Genomic DNA, 9,574 nt, shown 5'->3' with positions numbered 1-9,574 from the left:
TCCAGTGAGTACCTCTGCCATGAGGTTGGAATCTCAGAAAGCTAAGGAATGGGCTGGAACCAGCCGTCAAAGTCACAGCTTTAATCCTAGACATATTGCTTATCAAATTAAAGACTCATGTGGTCAGAAAAAGAGAGCTATACAGTAAGGAGAGATTCAAAGATGAAGAAAACCTCTAAACAGTTTACAGTGTGTTAAAAATATATGTAGACTTGGAGAAAAAAAGGATAAAGCCCTTAAGCTAAAAAAAAAAAAACAAAAAAAAAGAAGAAGAAGAAGAAAGAGTAGTTGGATGTGGTGGCACACAACTTTAATCCCAACACTTGGGAGACAGAGGCAGACAGATCTCTGTGAGTTCAAGGTGTGGTAGCACTTACCTTTAATACCAACACTTAAGAGGCAGAGGCAGGCAGGTCTCTGTGAGTTCAAGGACAGCCTGGTTTACAAAGTGAGTTATGAAACAGCCAAAGATACACAGAGAAACCCTGTCTCAAAAAGCCAAAAATTAAAAATAAAAATAAAAGAAATTGAGTTTAAAATAAAGCCATGTAAAGATGCTAAACACACAGAGAATCTGGATACTGTGTATTATTATGTTCTCTTTGAATTGAATGCTGAGGAAGGAGAAAAGGCTGCTAAAAGACATTTGATTATAAATGCTTCTGGATTATATATATATGTATATATATATATATATATATATATATATATATATATATATAAAATGCTTTGACTTTAAAATTTAAGTCAAAAGATATGTTACTTTGGAGAACAGGTTTTGCTTTTGTTTCCACAGGAAATGACAGACTGTGAATTCATTCTGTGTTAAGAAAAATCAGGTTTGACCAAGGAAGACCCCTTGAGAAATCTCCGATAGTGTCTGAGTTCTACATCCTGAACAGTTCAAAGACTGCTGCTTGAGATGATCATGCCTCACAGGATACTCCAGTCACAACTTCATCATAATTCTAAATTTTCTTTAGGTCCCCATAAGATTATCAGTACCCCCAAACAGCATAAAGTAGCATGGAAAACTATACCAACATTTCCCCCCAAAAAATGGACTATAGATATTTTCCTTTGTTTAGAATGTTGGTTACAAGTTGCTATGGATAATGGTTAGGCAAAAAGCTAAACAAAGGATGTTAGATTCAGAGTTCTTGTTTTAAAAAGGGGGGAGGTGTTGTGAGACAACGGTCTTTTAATCTGTCACTTGTACTATTTTTTAATAAAACGCTAATTGGCCAGTAGCTAGGCAGAAAGTACAGGCAGGGTGATGACAATTCAGGGAAGAGTGAAGTTCAGTCTGTAGTAGTGACCCAGATGCAGAGGATGCAAGATGTGACTGCCTTACTGAAAAAGGTACCAAGCCATGTGGCTAACACAGACAAGTACTATGGGCTAATATAAGTTATAAGAGTTAATAAGAAGCCTGAGCTATATATAGTTTATAATTTATATATAGTTATATAGTTTATAATTAATGTAGACCTCTGTGTGTTTCTTTGGGGCTTAAGGACTGCGGGAACTGGGCAGAACACAAACCTCAGTCAACAGAAGATCAATTCCCATCTTCCTGAGAACCTGCCAAATCCTAGCACTTGGTGGCAGAGGCAGGTGAATCCTTGAGGCCAGTGTGGTCTACAGAGTAAGTTCCAGGACAACCAGTGGTATGTAGAGAGACCCTGTCTCAAAAGAGCAAAAACAAAAACACTGATTTTCATAATGGCTCAACAAGTTTGCATTCCCACCAGCAATGGAGGAGTGACACATCCTCACCAGCACAGGCTGTCACTTGTTTTACAGATTGTAGCCATCTTACAGGTTTAAGATGAAATCTTAAAGTAATTTTGATTTGCATTTCCCTGATGGCTAATGATGTTGAACATTTCTTTAAGAGTTTCTTAGCCATTTGAAGTTCTTCTTCTGAGAATTCTTTGTTTAGATGTGTACCCCATTTTTATATTGGGCTCTTTGGGTTTCTATATCTAGTTTATTGAGTTCTTTATATATTTTGGCTATTAGCCCTCTATCATATATGTAGTTGGCAAAAACATTTTTCCATTTCCTAATATATATCTAAATGAAATTGCCAAGTAATTGGGGAGGCAGAGCCCCACATGGCCATCTCTTGTCATCAAATGAAACTTCCAATACTGTCATTGTGGTATATCTAATTGAGCTGATGCCTAAACAACCCATGCTTTGGCAACACCATAGTTTACTTTCCACAAACTGAGAGCAAGGCCCCATTGCTTAGGACAACACCTACACAACCTATTGAACCTATGGAGGTGCTGAGCTGGGGCCTACATAGAGCCTTCATCACTTTGTGTTGGTGTCTTGTTATAAAGATGCTCTGCAGACTACCAAAAGTGAAGCATAAACATCAACCCAACCACAAACCCTTTGATCTACCATAGTGTCCTGCCTTCAAGATATGCTAGGACAATGGTCACACAAAGCTTATGGAAATAACCAACCCATATCTGATTTGACTTAAGGCCCACTCCATGAGATGTAACCCACACCTTAAATGAGCAAAAACCAGAAACTTGGTAGCTCAGGGACCTAGGGCAAAACCAAATACTACTGGTATAGAAAAGAAAAATCACTGTAGCAATACAATAACTGCTGATTCCATTCTGCCAGACTCACGGATCAGTGCCCTGCTCAGACATCCTCAGAGAAACTTCCTGTTGCAGGAGACGGGAACAAACACAGAGACCCACAGCTGGCTGTGGTTGTGCTATGGTTGGATCTTGCTGGTCTGACACTGGGCCAGGCTGGAGGGCAGTGTCAGCAGTCACTAAGAGAAACCACGAGGTCTAAAGGGGTCCAGCTCTGTGTGAGTCTCATAAGGGTTCCATTCATAAAGCCAGGAGTGAGTGGATTATGCAGAGAGTGAGAGACCTTGGAAAGCTTGCTCCTAATGGGATGTCTGTATCAAATCTCTCCCTTCAGGGCTCAGGGAACCCTGTGGAAGAGGAAGTAGAAAGAGTGTAAGAGTCAGAGGAGAGGGAGGACACCAAGGAAACAAGGTCCTCCAAGTCTACGTGATCGAAGCTCCTATGACGTCACCGAGACTGAGGCAGCGTGCACAGAACCTGCACAGATCTGCACCAGGTCCTTCTGGTTCCTTGGGAGAACATGTAAATTGAAGCTCATTAATATTAAGCAGCAGTATTTTTTTTTTTATTTTCAGCCACTTTATCCACATTTCAAGTTCTCAGGAGTTAAGTGTGGCTGGTGGGTTTTTCCTTGACCAATAACAGGTATAGGCTAAATCCATACATGCAGAGATTTCAATGGGCAGTGCTAGCTCAGAATATCCTCCTCAGAAAATGGTTCATTCAAATAGGCCATTTGTTTCTACAGTGAAGAGGTGCTCACGTTTAGCACTGAAAAATTCATTTTGTATGTACTTTTTCTTCACGACATTTGGTCAGCAGTGTTAGTTTCTGGAGTTTCCAATAAATACCATGTAACTGTTTCCCACTGGAGTACAGAGCAATCTAGAAGTAAGATTCAGGAGCGTGTGAATGGGGGAATTGCCTTAATTATTGGTAAAACTGCATAGAGCTAGTACACAGATTCGTAATTCCAGTTACTCAGGATGCTGAAGCAGGAGGACAGCAAGTCTGAGCCACCCTGAGTGATCTATCGGGACCCTGCTTCACATGAGAAGGTGGACCATGCTGAAGTTGTTCTCTTGCCTTCATATGCATCTTCTCTGAACACACAGACAAGAACACACACGTATGTACACACAAGAGAATGAACAGGAGGAGGAAGAGACAATCACCATGATTTGATTAGAAAACATGATTTTTAGATCTACAGCAAAATGGCCTTTTTGAGATTAGCCAGACTTCTCTACCTAGTCATCCTACTAGTTAGAATTTTTAAGATTCCTCTGAAGAAATATTTAAAATCTTTTCCGGCTATGTAATCTTGTAAAACTAATTAAAGCTAACTAAGCCTTCTTAAGTTTCAGCTTCCTTATTCATAAAATAGAGATAATAGTTCTATCTAGCTAATATTTGTGGAGAGTAGACTTTTTTTGGTGGTTTTTCAAGACAGGTTTTTCTTTGTAGCTTTGGAGCTTGCCCTGGAACTAACTCTTGTAGACCAGGCTGGCCTCAAACTCACAGAGATCCACCTGCCTCTGCTTTCCAAGTGCTGGGATTAAAGGCGTGCGCCATCACCGCCCCGCTTGAGAGAAGTAAACTTAATGCAATGCTTAGAACAGTGGTGGGCACACAGAAGACTGCTGTCACATACTTGCACTCGTTAGTGTCATATTACATAATGGAGGGGACCTGCAAGGACACAGCTTAAGGAGTGCCCACACGTACCTGGCCAACACGCTCAATTGTTGCTCAAGCTCACCGGATGAGTCATGTGCCACTCTATGGGGTGTTAGAGGAGAGCAGGAAGTTAGCGAGTTACTCCTTTTTTTGAAGTTTAGTGCGTGTGTGTGTGTGTGTGTGTGTGTGTGTGTGTGTGTACATGCATGGAAGTGCTCTCGGATGTCACAGGAGGCCATCAGATCCCCTGGAGCTGGAGTCACAGATAGCTGTGAGCTGCCTGGAGTGGGGTGATAGAAGCTGGGCTCTGGCTCTCTGAAAGGGAAGCAAGCACGCTTAGCCTGTGAGCCTTCAGTGAGTTACTGCTCAGTTTTAGGAACAGAGTGGTAACCTTTCTGTGAAAACATGAGATGGGAACTGATTGAGAGCCACCACCATGTAAGGTTTTCAGAGACCTTTATGGAAAGACAAAAGGAACCTAGTGTTGTAATCTGCTGGCCTGGTCTAACCCCTGGGTACCTGACCCCTTTGAGAGACAAGCACCCACTCCCAACCTCCCCCCTTCCTTTCAGTGAAGCAAGCAAATCTCCTGCCTTCTCTTCAGTCCCTCCCTCCCTCCCTCCCTTTCTTCCTCCCTCCCTCCCTCCCTCCCTCCCTCTCCCCCTCTCTTTCTTTCTCTCCTCTCTGTCAGCCCTTCTTCTGAAGAGGCAGATTCTGCCTCTTTCTTTTCTCTTCCCATTCCTTCCCCCTCCATAACCCACTAAATAAACACAACACCCAAGTTCTTTCTGCATGGTATATCTGTCTGTCTCTCACCCTCAGTGGTCTTCCACCCACCTAGGCCAAGGCCTCGGGTACCACTGGTGGAACTGCTGCCCCTTGTGGCACCAGCCTCAGGCCTGTGTCCTTGCCAGGGGGGCTGCGACTAGACCCGGAAGGAGTTGAGCTTTCAGTTCCTGGGAACTTGGCTTTTCCTCCTGAAGACACTGGAGTTCTCAGTCCCAGGACTGCTGTGTGCCCAGTCTGCAATGGTCTTGAGAGGCCTGTGCTCCCTTTTGTGCGCATTGCTTGACCAGCCTGCTGACTCTGATGTCACCCCGCTGTTGAGAGCTTTCCACTGTCCCTTCTCTCCCCTGGAAATAGTATACTAGTAAGCTAGTGTACAACCTTCTCATCACAAACTTCCCTATCTTCTTATTCCCCGACCCTCCCTGTAGAAGGAGCCCTCCATTCCTTCTACAGATTGGCGCTCCAACATGGTGACTAAATACACGTAAAAACCTGAAAAAGCTTTAAATAAAGGAGAGAGAGAGTTTAACACAGCTTTTTGCTGTTTGCTAGGACGTGCCGTAGAGAGATTTCCTGTTTTGGCAATAGCGGCAGAGAAAAAGCTGAGTCATTTTAAAATGCGGCTTTCTGGTGCTGTGCCGCCAGTGCAAACTCTGGCTTTAAAGCATTTCAATTGCTTTTAAGGGACTGGATGCTTGTGTGCCTGCTTGGGATCAGAAAGAAAGTACTCTGAGACCAGGCCAATGGCTCCCTGCTCCCTGCCTGCACCTGGGCAGACAGCAAAATCAGGCTTAGGTGAGCGGGAGAGCATGGCGGATTTCTGCCGCCATACAGAGAGATGTTTTCAGACTGCGCAGTGCTCTGCATGTCAGATTTGGCTGTAACTTGGAAGAAAAGAATCTCTGTACCGCACGCTCAGTCTCAGAATTAATCTGCTGAGTGCGGTTCTAATGTCGACTGCTGTGTGCCTGGAACTGTGTGCGGCTCAGGGGCACCAAATGACTGAGGCAGGAGGGGCTTTGGCTCTTCTCCGCCATGCTGAATTGTACTGATCTCAAGCAGGATCTATCGTAATTACCATAATAACAGTGCAGTTAAGGTTTAGACTTGGTTGGAAACTTGCGGTACCGTATTACCTCTACATGGCGCAACTTAAGTTTTTAAGAAGTGGTTAACATTTTAAGAAATGCTCCTGGATAGTAAAAAATTACAGATTCACAATAGGAAAGATTCAGACATAGAAGGCCTTTAAATGGCTCACAATGTTAGATGAATATACGTAGGCTTGAGAGAGAGAAAAAATAAATATATAGAGAATAAAGTTAATGCCTTAAAAACGGGTAAAGTCTTTAAAGACACAGAATAAAGTAAGTGATAGAGTAAGAATAAGCCACGTAAAAATGGAAAATTCACAGAGAGTCTGGATGATGTATTTTATTGTGTTTTCTTTGAAATTTTTGACTGTAAAGGAGCTAAATACAGAGAGACATTTCATTATATGGGCTGCCAGTCTAGACCAGAATGGACATCTTAACGGTATGACTTCAAGATTTGGATCTAAGAACATGATGCTTTGGAAAAGAGTTTCTTCTTTTGTTTTCACAGAGGACGAGACTCTGTGGATTGCTTCTATCCCAATATGGTATGATAGACTACGCCCTCCTGAAAGGTTGCTGTGAACATCTTCAAAAAATTACTTCACTCAACTGCCAACTGAGAGGAACCTAGCACACAGGTTACACCATGAAAGACCTAAATAACAGCGCCCCCATTCAGCAGGAAGCAGTTTGGAGAGAAATAACTGCGCCCATTTTCCCAAATATTGTTTATAAATGTTCTTTTACATTTAAAGGGAAATATGATATAGAGATGAATAATTTGCAATGGTATGGATTTTAAGGTCAATTTGTTATATGTATATGTATTTCTGATCTTGATTAAGCTATTTGTGTAGTTCATTTTAAAAACTGTAATGTATAATTAGGAAATATAGGTTGTTAATGGATAATCATTGATAATAGTTAAGCTTGTAGTCATGTTATTAGATTTTCTAGATATGTAGAGATATATTTCAGTTAGATAGACATTCTTCATATCTTTCAAAGACTACAGAACATGGCATTTAATGTTTTAATAACTTAGGGTTTTCATGACAATGAGACACATCTGATCCTGGCAATACCAATCTACTTTGAGAGGAAGATGGGCATTGAAGAGGCTCCTTATGGAGTTTGATAGCCATTTGGGCAAGAAACTGCTCTTGCCTGGACTGTTGCATAAACTGGACACAAAGAACCCGCAGAGAGAGGACTGCTGAACTTGACTAAAGGTGAGATGTTCCTTCTGGGTTCCTGATTCATTAAAGAGTCTGCGAGACATTCTGCAGGACACAGCAGAAAGTGACTGAACTGTCTTTGGAATTTCCTGCTTCATGGAAAAGTCTGCTGGACACTATGGGCCTGAAGGCTGAAGATGGATGCCCCAACGGTACAGAGAAACTTTGGGTGACTGTCCAGGCAGCAAGTTGTCTCTCATTTCTAGAGTTTGAAAGCTGCATATTTCTTGTTTACTTAGGTAATATTATATCCTTCTGGAGTCTTTGATGGAGTTGAAGAATAAGGTAGTTATAGTTTTCCTTAGTTATGATAAAAGATAAAATAGATATAAATATTGTAACTGTAATTATTGCTTGATAACTCTTGTTACATGTAATTTTACTATGTTAAAGTTAAAGCCTTTCTTTTTTGTTTAAACAGAAAAAGGGGAAATGATGGAGGAGTGTCTATGTGTTACTTTCATTATTAATAAAGATACTGCCTTGGCCCTTTAAGAGAACAGAAAATTAGGTAGGCGGAATAGACAGAACAGAATTCTGGGAAAGAGTTGGGGAGATGCTTCAGGCAGTCGCCATAGTGAGTCGCCATGATTCTCCTCTCTGAGATGGACGCAGGTTAAGATCTCTCCTGGTAAGTGACCACCTCGTGGTGCTACACAGATTACTAAATATGGGTTAAAGGAAGTTGTGAGAATTAACCAATAAGAGGCTACAGATAATGGGCCAAGCAGTGTTTAAAAGAATACAGTTTCCGTGTAATTATTTTGGGTAAAGCTAGCCGGGTGGCTGGACACAGCCCTCCATTCCTTCTACACTCCCAATGAGGAGCCTGTGGTGACTGAGTCTGCCAACCTAGTTAAATTGCTCAAGATATCGCCCTCAATATGCGCAGAGGCCATCCCCCAGGTCATCCTAAAGTCTGTGGACAGTAAACACTAATGATCACGGCCAGTAAACTGCTTGGGGAAAAAACACTGACACTTGTGCTTCACTTTCCCCTACTCTACTATTTTGTGTCAAAAATCAGAATTTGACTTCACCTTAGTGATGGAGTCCATCCAAGTACAAACAGTGACACCGCCAAGACATCCCACAGCCTGTTCTTAGCATTAGGTGACAAGGATTAGTGAACGTCTCATGGGCATTAATGACAGCATAGGCTTCAATCTGAACTGCACACATGTCTACTCATGTCCCTATACACAGTGAAATGGACAGGAAGCAATCAGTGTCATCGCCAAATGTTTCTGACTTCAGAAACAATGGAAATTGAAACCAGATCACATGAAACGTCTAGCTATGAACTCAGACATGGACTTGTTCATGCTCTTGCACTTTTGAGATTAAATGCTTGATGCAAATGAAGTATTACTAGAACCCGCAAATACACAGGGAGTCTGGAACCTCAACCTTTTTTTTATCTCCTCCTTGAGGGGTTCCTGAAACATTCCACTGCGTTCATTGAGGCCTGTCCTTGTGGCATCTGTGGGAAACACAGGCTGTCCTGCACTGACATGAATGAGCCGGCACAAAACGACTGACGCCAGCCATCTAAGGACCCTAAGAGCAATCCGTGAAGGAATCGGTTATAGACTGTTTTGGGCAGAATGACTTTTTTGGGGGGGGATTTTGTATAAAAATGACCTTGGGGTCAGAAGCCTTTACTTTTCCAGCCTGCCTGTGTGTGTTTGTCTGAAGGTCTGGTGCCTATTTCCTCGAGCCTGTGTGCCAGCCTGTGTGTGCCATGCCTGCCTGTGCGGAGCATGTGTGCTGACATGTGCATAGGTTCCTTCAGGAGGCTCCTGCCTAGGTGTCAGTTGTGCTGGTGAAGAAAATATGTTTTATCTGTCCAAGGCTCCTCACAATTTCTTCAACCTCTCTGCCTCCCTTGCCTCTAGTCCCTTCCTGGACACTACGGATACCACTCCCTATGTAAAACTGAAAAAGACACCATGAATTCTGGGAGCGCATGAGCTTTTTTATTTACTTAGTCACAGCCTTCCCAGTGTCTAGGTTACACTCCAAAAGGATTTGTTGATTTGCTGACTGAATGACTAAATAGCAGGCAGAGAAAACAAATGGCTCAGAGCAAATCCTTCAGCATACTTGTGAGGCTGGGACTTTGTACATAGTGACTGAC

Source organism: Arvicola amphibius, chromosome 4 (genome assembly GCF_903992535.2).
Source record: "Arvicola amphibius chromosome 4, mArvAmp1.2, whole genome shotgun sequence".
Lineage (NCBI taxonomy): Eukaryota > Metazoa > Chordata > Mammalia > Rodentia > Cricetidae > Arvicola > Arvicola amphibius.
Note: the sequence above shows the minus strand (reverse complement) of the source record.